At 38.6% G+C, this 20,313-nt stretch overlaps 1 protein-coding gene across 1 annotated transcript in view; it reads left to right on the top strand.

Annotated features, from left to right (window-relative positions):
- The window catches only part of LOC127626037 (calmodulin-binding transcription activator 1-like), a 461,362-nt gene that overhangs the window by 272,299 nt on the left and 168,750 nt on the right, over nt 1-20,313 (top strand). The gene's annotated exons all lie outside the window — the stretch shown is intronic.

Raw genomic sequence — 20,313 nt, 5'->3', positions numbered from 1 at the left:
CCTAAAATTGACTTTTAACTGGTCCATCATCATTTATCTTTGGTACAAATGCCTTTTATGCATAGATTTGACTGTTTTAACCTTGTCCCAGTCCAACGTGATCTCATGAGAATTCATATGTATTCTTCCATAAAATTTGGTTCTAGCAAACGTACATTCTCTTACATTTGCATAAACACCGTGTGGCAGGGTGGAGGGCGGGGCCGGGTCATGATGCTACACACCCGGTCCCGTATTAGGCTAATCAAGCCCCTGGTTTAAAGGTCGACTGCAGAGGATCGTGCGGGAGAGAGAGATCGTTAACGGACATGTCCGTCATGTGTGTGTTTGTGTCTTCTTTTAAGTTTATCATTAAACTATTATTTATATTATCAAGCCGGTTCTCGCCTCCTCCTTTCCATTGAATACCTTTACACTGGCGCTGAAATCCGGGGAGGAGGAGGAATATGCCGTAGTAGAGTTCTCGCCACTACTGTCCACCCCAACGGAGCAGCCGCGGCCATCTGCCGGGAGACGAGGAGCCCAGCCGCCTGAAAGAGGACGATGGCAACCGACCGCGAGGGGAGAAGGGGCTCCTAACCAACCGCCTGGAGCGGTCAGGGCCGCTGCCAGGGGCGCAGGAGTGGCCTACCGGCCGCTGAAACGCAGCAGGGTTTAAGACCGCCAACTGCGAGCGGGGAGGGGCTCACTGGCAACCGCCTTATGCCGTAAGGGAGCACATCAGATGCAGCGTATCGCCCTTTGGACTAATTTGTACTGAATTTTGCCAGTAAATCTAATATAAATCCTTATAAAAATTTGAATTATTACATGTCTAAAACTATGATGATCTAAATAAAGAGTGAAATAAACATAAACCATTTCAACATTTATTGTCTGAAAATTGTTTTGAAAATAAAAGACTGTCCCACAGTTGTGGCATCATTTTCACCACACCAAACAATTTTGCCCTAATAAACTTTTTTCAAAAGTTAGTGTACTGGTTAACAAAGTCAGCTAATGTGTCAGTGAAAAACAATCTTGAGATGAAAAAAAAAGAAAATTCAAGGTAAATATCTGAGAGCAGAATATTTTTTTATTAGACGTCATTACCAAGGTGTCATTACCGGACTGATCATTCGGGTATTGCGAGTCATCTTTCCTATATCTCGTATCACTCTGCGATCTCTACAAGTAAGCTCAGAAAAATATTTCAATTCGTATCAGTGTTTCATGTCCATTTACTTATATATTTTGCAAAAAGTCTTGTAATAAGCTGGATAATGAGCAGTCGGATGGTCATTTTCACAAAATAAACACCACCAGAACGCTGACACAAACCGAAAGTGTAAATTAGCTGTTCAGAGATTTCATTCTTCTCACATAATAACATAATTTCAATGCAAATCAACATTTCATATCCATTTACTTCTTTATATGGTTAGTTGCCATGTAATAAGCAGGTATAATAATTATCTTCATGTTGGGGTCTTGATCACCCTGTCGGGGTTTATTTTGCGATAACAGCCGGCTGACTATAAATTATTGTGACGCTTTCATGGTACAGAAAAAAAAAAATCACTATGGTAAAGCAGGCCTGGCTTGGTCGTTGCTATGGGTTTGCTAAGGAGTTCTGGATGATTACTGCTGTAATTAAAAAAACATGCAAAAAGAGTAAAATATTATTTAATTGTGTGTATTTAAGATACATAACATGTTAGCTATGAAATTAGCCTTAGCAAGATAAATGTGTAAGTCATTTTATTCATAAAAAAAGTATTAAAAAAGTTATTTCTATCAGTGTAGTTTCCACCACAGAATTCCCTTAAACACAATACAATATTGAGATGTGGTGGAAATGACACTGTGGTGAGAATGTTTATGACTTTAAGAAAAAAGTGACCAATCTTCTGTGATGCCTTCTTCATAAAATCCTTCATAAAAGCATTGCAAGCCATGAACTAAACCAACCAGCTCCGAGGTGAATCACAACATTACAAACTTAAATTTAAAGCAAAAAGTTTTGGAAAATCAGTCAAAAAGACATAGGTACAAGACTGTGGACTTAACAACTTTCATGAGGGAATGAACTATAATACCACAGAGCATTGCGAATGACGTAATCGAATAAAAAACTATTGGAAAATATAAGTCTGTTGATTTAAAGTTGTTGTCTGTAAATAGAGAATCAATATATTTGAAGTTTATTGCACAACAGAAGCATATACCATCCATTAACAACCTCCGAGCTCATCGTACCGTAGGTCTATCTTAAAGGTTTATAGGTTTTATACGTTTTCATTTCAAATCAATTCCCCAATGGAAAAAAACATGCCAGTTATTTTTACTTCCATATCCAGACTGTTGCGCTATTTTTGAAATATATATATTTTTTCCCAAAGCAATTTATTATTGTGGTATCATCTGTTTCAGATAAACCCGCCCCTAAACCACACATACAAAACAAACTGTGACTGCTTACTTTACATGTCAGTCAGACGTTCTCTTCCCATCTAAGTAGGTGGTTCTTGGCCAGAATAATCTGCAGAGTGGATCAGACTTTATGTTGATTATCAAAAGTCTGGCTCACTAAGGGAATCACACTGAAAGTCATCTCCCACTGGGCAAGGAGATGGAACCAGGAAATGGAGGTCAAAAGCATGTGAACCAGTAGCAACCACAGGGATGATGCAGCGGTCATTGAAATTCATGTCTCTGCTGGTATTTGTGGTCAGGGTTTGGAATGAGGCAAGAGTAGATGATCCAGCCCACAAGTGATGCAGTATTAATGAGTCAGTGCTTCCCCAAATGAGCAACTACTCTCACTCTCTCTTCCACTGCTGAATGCTATTTATCTTGCTGGTCTCTGATAAATGGCGGATCTGTATGGTGTACCTCTCTTTCTCTTGCTGCATCAGCCTTTTATACAGCCCCACCATAGCTCTCTCTAAACTATTCATGAAGCGCTCGTCAAATTGTGTCTAGTTTTTAAGACATCATTTTTTTCATGAAGTGGTCTTTTCATCTGACACTCCAGGTGTTCTTCAATTAAGGTAACTACAATATGTCAACTGACTTTTTTAACATTTAGTTTAATAAAAAAAAAAAACACCCCTAGAATCCATATGTGGGTCCTATATGACATTCAGTGTATTAAACATTGGTTTTACACTTGTCATTTTTCAATTGTTTTCATGTTGTTTCGGAATTAAATATATTAAAAAGTATAGAAAGTTATCAGTCAGTTGATGCTTTTATCCAAAGTGCATGACCTTATACCTATTACAGGGACAGTCCACATGGAGCAATCTAGGTTAGACGCCAAGTTCAAAGCAAGGGCATGATGGTAATAGCTCCTGGACCACTTCTTGGTGTGTTTGAACCTGCAACTTTTCTTTTTCAGACCACCTCATCACTCTGAACAACAAATATAGTGACATAGATTAATTCATAATAGCTATATAAACAACATATGGTTGTGTACAAAATTGTATAACTTTTGTTATAAACTTTTGTTAAGTTACATACTCTATGCATTATAGGATATTATTACACCAGTCTCTAGAATACTCAATTCTGATTGGTCAATGGCGGCATCTAGTGGTCTGATATTTCTGAGTAACACCCGCACATCCTGGGATTAACACATATCAGACTGGTTATCGTGGTATCGTGATTCTACCGGGTATCTTTCCTACTTCTCGTTTCACTCTACAATCTCTGCAAGAAAGCTAACAAAATAATTTCAACTCATTTTATGTACATTTATTTAATTATTTGAGAAAGAGTCTTGTAATAAGATGGAAAATGAGCATTTATACAGTTATTTTCTTCAAATAAACACCAACATTACTGCATCGCAATCCAGTGGTGCTAATCAGCTGTTCAGCTATATCTTTTTTTTTCTCACAAAATAACATAATTTCAATGCAAATCAATATTTCATGTCCATTTCTTTATTTGATTAGTAGTTAAGCAGGTGTAATAATCAGCTTTGTGTCAGGGATGCACCGATCCAATACCTGGATCGGTATCGGCTCCGATACTCAAGCTTTTAGATGGATCGGGTATCGGTCTGACGAGCTTGATCCAAATCCGATCCTGTGTGTTAGTCATGTTCCTTACTGTCAAGCTCAAAAGATGACATAAAAGAACCAAAAAAACACCATTAAAGTAGTTAATTTGACTTGTGCATTTTATTCAAAGCCACTTGAAGATGTGCAATAGCTCTGTGAATCAGAAAAGGCTGTTATTAAGTAAATATATAGTATGCACAGTGCCAGTGCGTTAAACACACAATAATATCTAAAGATTCCTGAGCTTGTGACGGAATTGTCAGAGGTGTAAAATCGCAATGTTGACACATCACTTATGAGACCTGGCTTGGTCGTTGCTAGATTGTTGCTAGGGGTTCTGGATGATTACTCCACTGTAAACCTGAACAGTACTACTAACTTCTAAACATTATCGGTGTAGCAATCAAAACCAGTTATTTAGCCGATGCAACAATAAACTTCTACGTTCTCTTAACGAGTAATGATGTTTTAATTTTATTTGCCATAGCCTAGTCGGCTGCACTCATGACATGTGATGCTAATGCTAATGCTAATGCATCACAGGTGACACAAGTTCGAATCTCAGCTCGTGAGGTCCTTTCCCGATTCCATTACCTTGTCTCCTCTCCACTAACTCTGTCATTTAAAGCCTACAAAATAAAATATAAATATCTGACAATGTAATATTATATATATTACAGGTACTTAAATATTCTCAAACGTTTGGAGTATTCTGAACTTATAAGGTTTTACAGTGTAGGTGTGTCACAATGTGTCACTGTTCTGTTCTCACTCTTATTTTAAAAATGTTTTGTCATATGTCATCAGTTTGCGATAAAATACATTTCCCATGATGCACTGCCCTCAACCATCTGTTCCCCATCTTTCTCACCTGTTATCCATTCCCTCATCAGCACCTGTTTGTATAAATACCCTCAAGTTTTGTTCCCTCTTTGTCATTTCTTGTTCGTTATTACATGTGTTCACATTGATTTGTATCTCTAACATCATCTTCATTAAAAGCCTGCGAATAGATCCATCACCTCCTGTCTCATCTCAGCTACAACACGTGACAAGGTGATTGCTTAAAGGCTCAAGTGAAAGAGCCGACCCCCATGTCCCTTTGATATTCAGGTCCTTAGATACAAGTATGGCTCCCATAAGTCTATAGGATGTTTTGCCTGTTTTACTGTCTGCCAGACAAATATCATCAGTCACCAACCCTAAGTATGAGCAATAGTAATAGAGATGCTTGCCTTAGCAAACGGCACTAAAAAGGCCTGCTGGTCCTCTGTTGAGCATGACAGCTGGTTGATATGTTTGAGAAATATGCATCAGTGCTGTTTCGAGGGATTTGGTTTCAGATAGAAGAGATTTGTTTAAGGATGTTCAGTCTAACAAACACATGTCACTATAAAGCTCTTGTTTATCCCTGTCAGCTGTTCTTTCGGTGGTCCCGTTCCACAAATGCACAATGATTTTGCCCAGTCAGTTCTGAGTATGCTGACACAATCGGTATGATCTAATCATCTCCTGTTTCTTAGTATAAAAGTAAATCCTAATAGTGTTTCCCAAATATTCCAAAAGTAAATTCCATTGGTGTGTACAGAACCGAACTGAACAGCTAGTCGTTAATGCATTGACGTCATTTGCTTTTGGACACTGACAGCCCATCTAAAGTCCAGTGGTAGATAATCACAGAAACAGAGTTATCTTGATTTACTTGCAAATTTTGATGCTGTCTCTGTCCTCCGTTGTGGCTCCCACCAGCCCCGTGGCCTCAGGGTAACCCATACATTACAGTCCAGAGATGGCAGAGTTTTTAAAAGCAGCAGCTTAACAAGGATAAACAAAGCACAGTGCCTCTATCATTGAAAATGCTGCCTTTTCAGTCCGTATATGGAGGTAGAATGAAAATAAGTTGCCTTTCAAGCTATTCTGAGAAAATATGTCCATTCATACAAGAATGCTGATGGTTATGCCATTAACTGAAACTTAAAAAACAAGACCAGAATACTTCAAAAATTATTTTTGCAGGTATTCACTCCTACACTAACAGTAAATGCAGTTGTTCGGTCAGTAAATGCACTGCCTGATTTAAGTCTTAGGCAGGGCTGGATTGGTAATCTGGCATACCGGGCATTTTCCCGGTGGGCCGATGCACTTTGGGGCCGATCAGGGGTGGACTGGCCATTGGGAGAACCGGGCAGGCTAGTGGGCCGGCCGCGAAACAGGCCAAATGAGATGCAATAAGCTGAAATGAGCCACCTCGTTATGCAGAACGGGCCACAAATCGGAGCCACGATATGCTGAAGGGGGCAGCCGATTTCTCTTCCCAGTCCAGCCCTGGACTCAGGAAACTACAAAAACATTACATATTATGGTAACATGGTTCATTACTATTTGCACATGACAGAACTCATATTCCAGGTTAGTAACCACTCCGACTGATGCGTAAGAGTTTTCGCACTGTAGATTCAAAAGATTCAGTTTATAAGAGTAATTCGTTCAGGAATCAGACTACACTCATAGCAACGTGTGTTTCACACTGTATATAAAAATAAAAAAAAACAGGCTGATATGAGTCAATCTTTTGGGAATCGGACTACACTGGTCACGCATTTTGTTTTGCACTGCATTTTTAAAAGAACCAGCTCTACAAGTAATTTGTTCGCGAATCAAACTACAATGGTTGAGCTGTATGTTTCACACTTTAGATTCAAAAGAACCATCTTGTAAGAGTGATCAATTCACAAATCGGACTACACTGGTTGTGCTGTAGATTCAAAAGTGCTGGCTCATAAGAGTCATTTGTTCAGGAATCGGACTACACTGGTCGAGCTGTATGTTTTGCACTGTAGATTTAAAAGTACCAGCTAAAAAGTGTCAAGCTGATTCAAAAGAACCAGCTCATAAGAATAATTCACGAAAGAAACTACACTACTGTATGTTTCAAGCAGTAGATTAAATAGAACAGGCTCATAAGAGTCATTCGTTCTGGAATTGGACTACACTAGTTGTGCTTTATGTTTCACACTGCATATTCAAAAGAACCGGTTCATAAGAGTCATTCGTGAATCAAACTACACTGGTGGCGCTGTATGTTTCGAGTTGTAGATTTAAAAGAACCGGTTCATAAGAGTCATCCATTCAGAAATTACAAACTCGTTACGCTGTATGTTTTGCTCTATAGATTCAAGAGAACCTAAATCATATGTCATAGGTTCCAGTATTTATATAATTTTATTTTTAAATGGAACTGGTTTCAAGAACTAGTTCTCGGTCCCAACCCTACCGGTAGTTGTTTTTTTCTGTTTCACTCTGAATACATCACATTATGGAAGTATGATGGGTTGAGAATGCTGTTTCATGTTGACTTTAAGTGTCAAAATGCTGTTTATATCCTAAATGTCACAACACAGACACGTTAAGACAGGGGACAACCCTAGAGAGAGACAGATGAAACCAAAAAAACCATTCAGAGCCTCTCATATAATTTAAAAGATGAATCTAATCTCACTGCAATCAGCTTCCTTGCTACACCACCTGTCTCTTGCATGATCGTCAATGGCGGTCTCCCAGCACGCTCCCTTCCCCTCCCTATGGGCTACGGACGCTTCACTTTGTGGTTATTAACCTGAACAGTGGGCACATCTAAGTCTAGGTTAATAAGCTGCTGTCTTCACCTCACTCTTTGCTGGGAGAACAGTGTTGTCAAGCCTCCAGAAATTGGCAATTTACAACAGAGATGGAAATGGAAGGCAAGGCACTCGTCTGTGGAATGTTTTTTATAGCCCGACACACCAGCGGAGCCTTGCTCTCCCACAGCCTTTTAATGATGGATATGAAATTACAGGGGTGTGAGACGGAGATGATACGGGAATGAGAATGGACGGAAGGTGTGCCGAGGGAAGACAGACAGAGACGAGGGTGCTAACCATCAAGTGTACTGTACTTTATTTAGACCGGGTTTAAAATGGGTCAAAATTAGAGGCCGGTAGCACTAAAGTTAGATTTGGCATTGACACCAACTGGCATGGGTTTTGGAACATCATGGTAAAGATGGGATTTGAGGGATGTTTTAATAGATAACTTGGAGGAAATGGAATCTGCAGACTTTTTTCACATTTTATGTGAGAAAAAAAAAACAACAACATGAATTTATTATTTATTTATGTATCTATAAAAATGTTCTTAGATGAGATTTCCTTTTTCAAATTAATTCATTAATTAATTTCGTTGCATTTTCTATGGTAACATTTACATTTTTTGTTGTATTTATTTATTTGCATTTTCTAAGGCTTTTTATTTATTTAACTTTTCTAAGGTGACATTTTCATTTTTAAAATGTTATTTATTCATTTATTTATTTTTTTACATTTTGTAATGTTTTTATCTATCTATTTATTTATTTATGCATTTATTTATTCATTCATTTACATTTTCTAAGTTGAATTTTATATATATATATATACCAGCTAATTAAATATTTTCAACCTGAGCAAAACATATAGATCGACTGAAAAATTGACATTCTTTTTTATATCTATGATCATAGCCAGTTTCTATTTTCCAGGCCTGGAAATATCCATTTTAAAATTCTCCAGGTTTTCCACAACCATGAGGACCCTGTATACTATTATTCGTAGCTAAACGCATTAAATTACCCATCACATTTATTAAATAAACACAATAATGGTGGGAAATATGTTGACTTTTCTGAATTACACACCATCCAATCCTGTTGGTGCAGGTGCAGGTGACCATGCATCTGACAAACTTTCTGCATCCGCAGATTTCATGTGGTCATGATGATAATGCAATGGTTCAAAAACAATGTAAAGTATTTGATCCAGCTAGCTTCAAACATGTAGGCCAGATAGATGCACAGATTGCGATTCATTTTTCAGGTATCGTCACTTTTTGTTCCATTCGCACAACACCTCTCATCAGGAGACATTGAGAGTTTACTCCACATATTAACAGACCGGGATCTGTTGTTGCCTTTTTGTACATCTCTGTAGTCTGGTGAAAATGAATTCAACTTCCTGTGGGTGTGGTGCTAGGAACAAAACTGTGGAGAGGAAGGAAAAAGTGTCAAAACACAGGCAGGTAGAAGCCCTGGCCTCTGACAAACACAGATAGTCCACAGCCTCCGTGCTGAGGTATTCATGAGAAGTCCTGTACCATAAATAACTTAATTAACCTAGTGGAGCAGCCCACCAAGATTTGTCCCTTTCACAGCAGATAACTCAGAGGTGACCATGCAGGAAAATGGATCCTAATTCTTTTACTCTGTCTCACTCGTCTCTCATTTTCCTGTGCACAAATGTGCGGTGAGATTGTGAAAATGTTCTCTACCAAGACTCTGGAGCATAGTTTTGCTTTTGAACTCTCCTATGTCCACTTTGTAAGATGTTTGTGGCAAATGTTTATATATATATTTTTAAGCTGAATAGAAGTGAACAGTTTATTAGTTCTTGAAAGGCAACACTGTATCGATATTTTTTTTGAAAGCTCCGTTTTCAGTTTCCTAATGTCATTGTTTTCCAAAGTATGCTGTAATTGAGAGTGTTTTTGAAAAATACCATTTTCGACAGAGGAAGCAATGTTCCAGAGTGGAAGAGAGGTGGAGATGTTACAAAATCAATGCATTTTTAAACAAAAACATTTTAGTGTGGACTCGGCCAGTGACCATTTACTTTCATTGAGTTTCTTTTTCTTTTTTTTTTTTTACAATTGAAGTTTGAAATTCCTTGGTACAATAATGATTGTACCACTGGTGGGGAAGCTACTTTGAAACAGTAGCTTCCCAAGCTACCAGGTACTCATACAGTATCTTGAAGTAGTTAGTAAGTAGAAAGATTTAGCATGTTAATATGGTATGACATATCGAAAGGACATTGGACTAGATCTGCTACGATGCTAATGCAGAGCAAGTAAATTAGACTTGCTACTGCTAGAACATACACAGACATACTGAGTTAAGCATATGGACATGTTGCTGCACAAAATACAAGACATGCTGCAACGAGCATGTTGGACATACTGCTGCACAAATAGACATACAGTCCTTACATTCCCCCAACAAGCAGGGAAGCTAAACAAACACATAATACATAAAGACAAAACACAACCCCTCAACTAAGCAGATCTACCGCCGTGACTTAGGCACTGCTGCTGCTCCAACGACCCATGTGCACCAAGTGCCTTGGACTGGCCGATGGGATAATACTTATGAACTAAATTTCACAGTGACCTGACTCATAATGTGTACCTGGACCCAGAAAGCCAGGAGCTTTGATGCATTGATTTTGGTTCCCAACACTAAATACATGCAAAACGTTTATTTTAACCTGTTAATTTACATGAAATTCACTGAAATGTTGTGATTTTATCAGTAGCACTATGTGAGAAATTACAGTTTAGGTGAGTATGTTTGATTACTCACTCGGATCCATTGCTGCGTTCGCAATTCAATGTCACAAATTTAGCGTTTTTTTTCCGCTATAGCGCTACTCATTGGAAAATGTAGCTCGTAACTTGAAAAGCTACACTATTGTGAAAATTACGGAGCTACTGTCATGCAACAGAACAATGTAGTTTAGTTAGTAGTGTCGCTACTTTTTGTTAACTACTCCCCAACACTGGATAGAACACTAAAGATGTAACCATCAACGAAGACCCCATTTTTATCATTTACATATTTAATTGTGATTGGTCTGTTCTTTCTTGCATCTATTTAACCATCTTGCACATTTAAACAAAGCAGAACAAAACCCAAAAATCGCAATTCCCTAAAACATTTGCACTATTCTTGTACTGCCTTTGCAAGCACTAAATTTATTTCTGGACAGTCAAATCTAGTTTAACTCGCTGTTGGACACTGTTAATATAGGTTTTTTTTTTTTGCCATTATTAGGGTTACCTCATTGAACCTGACGCAACTAAAACAGGCAGCGTTTAAAAACATCTTCAACACAAATGCCATCTCATCCTATTGAGAGTCTTCCCATTACTGTTCACACCACAACTCCAAATGCCACCACCACTGATAACCTCCAGCCCCCGAGGGAAAGCCTGAAAACGAAGCCCAATGCATGCAGCAACTCCTGTATGCAATTATTCAGCCATGAATGCTGTGGCCTTTCCATGCCCTTTGGAAAACTAACCCTGACCAAATGCTTGCTGGGGTGACTCAGTCTGGGGGCGTTGTGCATTTTTAGGTTAGCGCTTGTTGCCTGTGGTCGCCTTATTGATCCCAGGCAGACTGGTGCTCTCTGTGTTTTGGAGATAAGGCAACAGACTCGACCCCCCTTTTTATCCCATCAGCCCCACTAGACATACAAACACAAACACCCAATTTCTAATCCACTTGTGGGCTGGTAAAGACAGACAGGCCTTTATTTATACCCTTTCAAGCTGTCCGCAGGGCGCACTGGTCCGATAAACTGTGTAGGGACATCAGCTTTCTTGTTTGGAGGCAATCAGACGTAGACGAAGCCCTCCACCCATCACTGTCCCGACCCCAGTGAGCTCCAACCAGCCGAAGAAAGAGAAGCCATCCTCACCGAATCCCTCGGGTTCATATGAACATTGGCGGGGGATCAGATTTCTTTAATGTTAGGCATGAGAAAAAGGTTAAGTTGATCAAACTCTTAAAACCGATGTCTGATACTGTGTGATGAGGACAAAACAGAGACCCAACCGTGTATTGAAGTAATGTGAATGGATCGTACTGTAATTAGTTAAGACCAACACACACTAGTTCATAATTTTTGTAGAATTAATATAATGAAACTTTCTGAAAATGCTAAACATTTTATAACTTTATTCAACAGCTTGCGTTTTATGAAGAATGTACAGTTCTAGACATTTCTGGAATCACAAGTTTTAAGAAAAATCTGGGCAATATATAGAATATTTACGATGTACACTGGCGGTCAAAGTTTGGAATAATGTACAGATTTTGTTCTTATGGAAAGGAATTGGACATTAATAACATAAAAAATTACTATTACATTTTGAAAAAAATATATATATTATCAGATCTTCTTAAACTACATCAAAGAGTTCTCATGAAAAAATCCTCTATGTGCAGCACTGACAGCTTTGCAGATCCTTGGCATTCGGTATGTCAGTTTGTCCAGATACTCACCCCACGCTTCTTGCACTTGCACTTGCCATAGATGTGGCTGTCTTGATGGGCAATTAAGTTCTGCACCCCTGAGTCTTCTCTTAAATGTTATACATGAAACTGGTGTTTAGCGGGTAGAATTCAATGAAGCTGTCACCTGAGGACATGTGTGGCGTCTATTTCTCAAACTACAGACTCTGATGTACTTATCCTCTTGTTTAGTTGTACATCAGGTCTTCCACATATCTTTCTGTCCTTGTTAGAGCCAGTTGTCCTTTGTCTTTGAATACTCACCTTTGTATGAAATCTTTTCAATTTCAAGCATCGTATAGCATTCACTCCTCAAAACAATGATTGACTGATGTGTTTATAAGGAAAGATGTTTCTTTTTTGCCATTTTTTACCTAATATTGACCTTAACACTTGCCTATTGCATACTATGTCAACTCTAAAACAAACACAAAGACAATGTTAAGCTTCATTTAACAAAACAAATAGCTTTCAACTGTGTTTGATATAATGGCAAGTCATTTTCTAGTACCAAATTATCAAGTTAGCATGATTACTCAAGGATAAGGTGGGATAAGGTTGGATTGATGGCCTGTCTAGATTTGATCAAAAATGACTTTTTTCAAATAGTGGTGGTGCTGTCTTTGACATCAGTAATGTCCTGACTATACTTTGTGATCAGTTGAATGCCACTTTGGTGAATTAAAGTACCAATTTCCTTCCGAAACAGCAAACTCTGTACATTATTTCAAACTTTTGGCTGCCAGTGTAATTGTGAAGATTTTGCTGACGATATAAAATTAAGCAATACAGTATATGTTTACTTTTAAGCCATTTCAACATGTTTCACTCAGAATTGTCACATTCTTGAAATACAATGGGTTGTGAATTCCATTACATGTTGTAAAGTACTCTCCACTGCCATCAAGAGCTGTGATTAGTAACTCGACTCGATAAGACACCTACATGTTGATGGCATATTGTTGTCATTTGGTATAAAGAAAACCCCCACCACCTGCAGACAGCAGAAATCAAGTCTTGTTCAATCAAAACTTTAATTACATTAGAAGGCATTCGATAACAGCACACCAGCAGCACATGTGCACGTCCACATGCGTTCTCGCGATTGCTGTGTGGCACCCGGCATCGCTGCACAGCCTTGTCACCATAGTAATAAGGTGATTGATTGATGAGTGTGATTGCTGACATTGAGAGGTGTGCAGGTGGGAGAAAACATGGGGGGTGATTTGTTACCGCCTGCCACTTCTGTTATCGTTTATTAAATCAACAGGCAAGGTGAAGAGATATGAAAACAGGCGGAGAGAGGCAGGACTCCTGCAAGGATAAACAAATCAGCTCTTGTGCCATATGGAATACCAGTCTTTTAGGTAGCTAAATGCCAATGTGACTGTACACTCTCACTTGGAACGCTTGCTCATTAACAGCTGTTGGATTACACTGGATCAGGATAGGAAAGGTTACTTTTAAAAAGTATTCCACTACAGATAACAGAATATGTGCTGTAAAATGTACTCCATTACACGTCAACCCTGCCGGTGATAAAAATCAAGCCTGGTGATTTTCAGATTAGAATATGCTTGATTATCCTTTTATTATTCTTTCTTTCTTTTCTTTTACGAGCATAATCAGAAACATCTATCTCACCACCATAAAACAGAAGCTATATTTATGTCTAAAATGAAATGAGTACAAAATTTAAAATGTAGAAACCTGAGCAGGTTGCTATGAGGAAATTCAAACACATTGCCATAACATAGTGTTTCCGTATTTTAAATATAATTACACATGCTGTGAATAAGGGTGGTCATAAAGTTATTCTACGAATGCATTATAATATCCTTTTAAAACATGTCGGTGCTCAAGTGTGATACAGGTTTGATCTATTATGAATGCATTATAAAGCATTACAAACCCATTTATTATTCATTATACACATATCTAAATCTCTGCCGAAGTCCATGTCTTACACAGTCATATCGACTGCTTATGCTTAATCAAACATATTCTGGTCTTTGAATAAGAGAGTGTTGTATTCTTACCGAGGCATATCCCTTTAAGAATTTTTTTTCCCTTGCCCATATTTTTCCATTATTTTTGTCTGGTACATTAAGTCGCTGAAACAGAAGAGGCGTCCTGTCACCCTCGTCTGATAACAGGATTGTTTCCGCTCCTTTCGCCCTGCTATCCATGTATAAATATGTATAATTCTGATAAGATTAATTGGATCGTCTAAGTACACACAGACAGTTAAAAAAGACAGTTTAAGAAGGAAGCCCTTGGTCCCGGCTACTTTTTGGAAATCTGCTTCGGGCCCACCTCACACTCCTCATCTAAAGTGCTTCAGTTTTTTTCCTGGTACAAACTGCCTTCAATTAAAAAAGAAAATGGCTTACCCAAAGGTCCAGAAGAAAGGAAGCGAGCAAATGGCGTACACACGTTCACGATAAGTAGTCCTGTTAAAATATTAAGCACTCTTAGAAAGGTTCAATACAAAACACTCACCTCTGTGTAAAATTTCCAAAGCTTAGAGAAACTATAATCACTAATCATATACTCTCTTTTTTTTACCCAAAGGGTTAGTTGTGGTCTAGTGCAGACACTAACACAGCAGGGGGAAAAACAATACTATATACTAAAATGCAGACATATAACCGAGATATATAGGCTCTAATAAACATTTAGAAAAGGCATCCAATAATCTTTAAAAGCTGTACATACAATCAAACTCATTTTGGCACAAATGTCTCTGTCACTCAGTAGAAATTAGCCAAACAGACTGTCGCACTGTGAATTCGTCGACAGTAAGTCGAAAGTTCAGCAGCTGAAATCAGACTGTACTTGCCGAAACTTCAACTGCTGCCCCCAGTGGCTGAAGCTGGAAGTGTTGAACTTATGGGCATGTGTAATGGAGACTCAGGCAGGTTTGGATCCATATGCGGTTTCTTAGGTAGGTGCAAACTCAGGTCGTACAGGCAGGGTCGGGAAACAGTCAAACAGAGAGAGATGAGGACAGGCAGGCTCGTAACTAGAACAGGCAATGGGTCAGGGCAGGCAGCGAACTATCGTAAACGGTAACAGGCAGGGATAAACTAGGCAGGCGGCAAAATAACGTGGTCGAGGAAACAGTCTAGGTTGGTACACAGGATAACAAGGCTTAAGAATAAACACGCTCAGTAATGTGGCCGGGGCTAACAAGACTTCGCAAAGGAGAAATTCACGAGCACGGTTAAATAGACAGGGGTAATGAGTACCAGCTGGTGGAACAATCAGATCTGGGTGAGCGAGCTAATGGGAAATGTAGTCAGGGCCAACACATTCTCACCCCGACTCGTCACATACGGACGCTTCGGGCGGTTTCGTCACATATTGACGTGCCGGGTACACCTTTGGCGTCGTTTTTCGACGCGCAGGGCGGTCCCATAGACTTCTATGTATCTCCGCGAACCGGAGCGCGTAGCGTTGAAATGTCACGTCTCGGGTAAGCTAACGCCGCGAACGGGTGGACAGTCGAGACCGCGATAAATAACAATCAAAAGGAATAGGCTACAATGGCCCTCCAACCAGTTTTTGATGTTTAAAACCCCGGACACGTCGTGAAATGACTCCGTTCTACTTATCTCCGAACCGGAGCGCGCGGCGCTGAAATGTCACGTTTCGGGTAAGCTCACGCCGCGAACGGGTCGAGAGTCGAGACCGTGATGAATAAAATCAAAAGGAATAGGCTACAATCGCCCTCCAACTGGTTTTTTATGTTTCCAAACCAGACGCGTCGTAAAACGACGCCAAAGGTACATCCGGCGCGTCGATAAGCGACGCTAAGGGGTCCTGCCCGAGCGTCCGTATGTGACGAGTTGGGGTGTGAGAATGTGTTGTCAGGGCGGTTAGTACTCGGACGAGTGCGATCTCCGAAGTCCGGGGGAGGAGGCGACCTCGCCGGTGTTCGTGACAGCATGCGAGTTGCATTTTTAGTTGTAAATTATGTAATACAGTCAAGAGTTGTGTATATTTTGCTACAATATGTCCTAACCCAAACCTTAACCATCTGTGGGTTAAAAAAATGCTGTTTTAGAGGGAAAATGCTACGTTAATTAGCTCATTATTGTTTGTGCATGCGATTACTTCCTGGTTTTAATGGGAAAATAACCCATGTCTTGGAGGTTGCTTGCACAACGCACCATCGGTAACACCAGAGGCAAAGCTGATAACTTTGAATTGATGCAAAAATGTCTGATGAGGGATGGTGCTTGTCAATAATTTGGCTGAATGGTTGGTTGATTTCAGGGTACCGGAACATTTGAAAGCAACAAGTCCATTTCCAGTGTGATCATGTTGACTCAAATTAGGCAGATGCCAAAATGCAATATTGAAATATTATTATTGTAACATTAATACATTTCAAAGTGTGACCAAAGACATTTCCGTTTACTTTAGTGTGATAAACAACTGTTGAACATTGTTGGTCCCCAACTCACTCGATCCCCAAGTTAAAAAAGCATCCTGAAGCAAAACAAGTTGAGGACTACTGGTCTATTGGTAAGCACACGTTCCATGAAGTAATCGCGTTCATCTAATCATTCAGGAGTGTGATTCGGAGGTTGTATTTGTGCTCTAAAGAAAAAAAATTTACTCCACCAACGGTTAGGTTTAGGGTTGGGGTTTGGGTTAGGGGGTAGAGTTAATTAAATGTATTTGAAAATGAATAAGCATTCTTGTTGACTGTATCACATAATTACAAATAAAAATGCAACTCACTTTTGGTGCCACTCCTGGACATTTCACATAGAAACTGGAGCTCACACTTGTCCATACATTGAACAGCACTTCCAGTTTTGGCCACTGGGGGCAGTGGTTTGAATTTTAGGAAGAAAAGACCAATTACAGCTGAAGAAGTTTCAACCGAAACTTGCAGAATTCAGAGTGCAATCAGTCTGTTTGACAACCTTATATAAACAATAAATAAAAAGTGAATAAATAGTGGCCCAAAATGCCCCCAAAATAACTAAAAACCAAAGGGCAAAACATGGTTTCTGATTTGGGAGAAGCGTTGTCTGAGTTGGCCCCTCCAAGCATGGCACAGCATGTTCTGTCAGTGCACTGTAGCCTTCCTAATTTGTTTTAGCAAACCACACACAGGAAACTCTCCCATGGAATCAGTTGTCACCTGTGAAATATGAGAAGAAATGGCCAATACACAGGACACAACCCGTGAACAGTCATTGCAACAATTCCTATTAAATTCAGAGCAACAGTCCCAAGACCGATTGTTTCTGTGTCAAACTAAGAAGTGGGCAGAGAGGAATTCTCTAAAAACAGAAAAACAGAGGGCTGGCACTAAACTCTCAGCATAAATCGAAATAGACGTGCCAGTGTACCGCACTCGAATAATGGCAACAATTTCTGAGGATGTTGAAAGTCAGGGTTCTTTAAATCACAAAAACATAAGCAGCATATAAGATGCTGTGTTCCCACTGGCACATGGTTTCAAACTGAATCACACAAATGTTTTAAACACGGCGAATAATTTTAACATTCTCTCCTCTTTTATTTAGTGCATTTAACTTGTGCACAACTTATACAGCAGTTCTTTGTATTGTTGTTTTACTACATCACTGATACAGTCAAGGGTGTAGATTTGGCTTGAAAATTGGGGGAGGTTACAGTGTGAAGAATTGATATGTTTCCATTGATTATGGTATAAATATTGGGGGGGTTGTACTTGCTTGTTTTTATTATTGGGGGGTTACCTCCCCCCATCCCCGCTGGAATCTACGCCCCTGGACACAGTTTTGATAGTAATGAACTGTATGTTTCTCAGATTAGTTATAATTGATAGAAGCTTGTCTTTCCCTCCACGGCTATTACAGTACATTTTGGTATTTTCAAATTTGTCAGTATTTTAAAACTGTTTTCAAATTCACTTGTGATTTCTGCATAGGTTTAATGTCAAAATCTGAATAAATTCTATTTAATTCACATTCCTGGTCTCATTGTGCTCAAAATTCATATTTCTTCAAAAATGTATATACATCATGAAAAAAAAAATTCGACTCCCTCAAAGAAATAAATGAAATATGTTTCCTGAGATATCTCAACGGTCTCTGTGACAGCTGTAGACTTTATAAACAGCTAAAAAATAGGTGTTCGCGGACCGCAGACATTGATGCTTTTTAACTGTCAATCATTTTGCTTGTTCTAATAGTGTTGAGGCTATGATTCATAATGTTTGTCAGTTGAGGGCGCTATTGACAACAATGCTGATCTTTTGCTCGGTTTTGGTCTCATATTTATCTTTTGAGGGCAGGGTTTTGGAATGAGGGAGCGTGGCTAATTAAATGGCTCTGTCATGTGAAAGCTTCAGAACATTAAAATCGCTTACAGCACATTTAAATTCAAAATAAATATAAATCAAAATATTTATAAATACACTCTTGACCAACACAAAATAGTTATCGTTTTAAAGCTTAAACGCTGTGCTTTACAATGCATTTAAGCATTGTGACAAAAGCTGAACAAGTGCTTTGAAATTTGCAGGCAAATCAGAAGTGTTCCGTTTTGATACATTTTTATAATTATGCACTGCTCATTTTATTGTAATAGGTAAAAACATCAAACTGACCAAATAGTCATGTGTCATATGTCATTGGAAAGCTCTCAAAGTGTAGAATACAACCAGTTTTACTAACAAGCAAAAATATAGCGAGTAATAGCTATATAGTATATGCATTTGACATACTGTACATGTTATACTATACATGTTACTGTACACTTCACACAAAGTAAACAGAACATAAAATATCATATACCATTAATTAGAGGAGGCGATTATCTTTAAAACAAGCTCACTTACAACGTAATGCATAGATCATTAGATAATCAACACAAAACAGTGAGCAGACACCATATAAGTGTGATCTGACAAAAAAAATAACACGTTTTCCTTGATCAGATGACTTCATCGGAAATTAGTAAGTAATGTAGTAAGTTGTCCAGCATCATGGAATGCTAAACCAATCAAATTAGGATTCAGATCACTGCAACCAGAGGTGAAAGTCATTCAAATATGGGCAGAGAGGATCATTCACTAATTACATATGGCCACATGGAGATGGCACCAAGTACATAACACAGACACAATGATGACTGAAATGATACAGAATGGAACTGAATGAGATCTTGTTACTCATACCTGCAAGTTTTGGAGAGAGAGCATACCTTGTATTTGCATGTGAAATTAGTTCTTATATACAATTATGTTTTGCTTGGTTGGAGAGTCTTTTGGAAATTTTTGGACAATAGGATTCATTTTTCTTTTTTCTATTTTGTAATGCTATAACTTTTAATTGCTTTGTTGTATCAAAACAAAGTTTTACTCCGTTACAGGTGACATGATTGGGAACGAAACAGATGCAGTTTTTCTGAGCTACCTGAATTACCCCTTGATATATATAATGTCAAATCAGAAAATAAGAAAAAATATAAATGTTTACGTTTCTTTTCATCTGTTTCTTAGGCTGAGAGTCATTAAATTTTTTTTTAAGTTTTCTTTAAAATTATGCCAAACATTTGCCACTTGTTTAGTGAACATAATTAAAAAGTTCTGTGTGCTTTTTCTTGCAGAAGTTCCTTCAAACTAGCCATAAGATTTTTATTTATGTTTTAAAAAATCATTTTTCAGTTTTGTGTTATGTGTGCATCAGACGTAAGAGAACAGACTGTAGGCGGTCCATGGGGTGCTGTCTGAGGCTGAGACTAATGATCAAGTGATGGAGAATGGACCTCTTAATCGTAATATTTTGTACAAAACAAACCCAGATGGGATTTGTGATAAGCCATATACATATGGCCCGCTGGAGTGAAGCATCAGCATTTTCCCAGTGTCACGTTCTTGACAATTCAGATGACAGATCATTATGTAGACACTGCCATCGCTTAAAGCAAAACAAGTCGTTCCCTGCTATTTCAGTTAGTTAACCTCACACTTAGATTTTGGAAAATGTTTAATGTGACTTGAATAGCTGCTATTTTAGTGCATTTCTATCTTTATACTGTGGACAACTTTTTGCTCGGGGAAATGTTAATGAAACATTATTGTTTTCTTTTCTAAGAAGGAAA

The sequence above is a fragment of the Xyrauchen texanus genome, chromosome 32 (assembly GCF_025860055.1).
Source record: "Xyrauchen texanus isolate HMW12.3.18 chromosome 32, RBS_HiC_50CHRs, whole genome shotgun sequence".
Lineage (NCBI taxonomy): Eukaryota > Metazoa > Chordata > Actinopteri > Cypriniformes > Catostomidae > Xyrauchen > Xyrauchen texanus.
The sequence above is the reverse complement of the archived record's forward strand: the minus strand, read 5'-3'. Positions and strand labels throughout refer to the sequence as shown.